The 363-nt window shown below is 51.5% G+C and overlaps 1 protein-coding gene across 1 annotated transcript in view; it reads left to right on the forward strand.

Moving 5' to 3' along the window:
• Positions 1-363, forward strand: part of LUC7L3 (LUC7 like 3 pre-mRNA splicing factor) — a 13,847-nt gene that overhangs the window by 1,886 nt on the left and 11,598 nt on the right. The window lies entirely within an intron of this gene.

Raw genomic sequence — 363 nt, forward strand, 5'->3', positions numbered from 1 at the left:
GCTTCCCCAGTCCCGGGAGGGGCCCTCCAGAGCCACATCTAATACCTGCTCTGGGACAAATGGCCGCAATCTTTGTTTCTAAACTTAGTAACTAAATTCCGGTTCTTCTGGACTCTGCGGAAACTTCAGAGTTCTCCGATCGCTCCTCCTGTATACCTCCTGTATACTCCATGTGTAATCATCATATATACTCCTATCAGACCCCAATACAATGTATCAATTCCCCAATATAAGCCAATCGGGTCACAGCTACAATGTATCAATCATCTTCATATCCGGCTTTGTGATCGGCAGCTGGGAATTTCCCGGCTGCTTCTCCCCCCCCCCCCCCCCCACACCACGCCCCGCTGCGCCTCTTGGTGG

Source organism: Nanorana parkeri, unplaced genomic scaffold, assembly GCF_000935625.1.
Source record: "Nanorana parkeri isolate BGI_ZX_2015 unplaced genomic scaffold, ASM93562v1 scaffold2113, whole genome shotgun sequence".
In the NCBI taxonomy this organism is placed as follows: Eukaryota; Metazoa; Chordata; class Amphibia; order Anura; family Dicroglossidae; genus Nanorana; species Nanorana parkeri.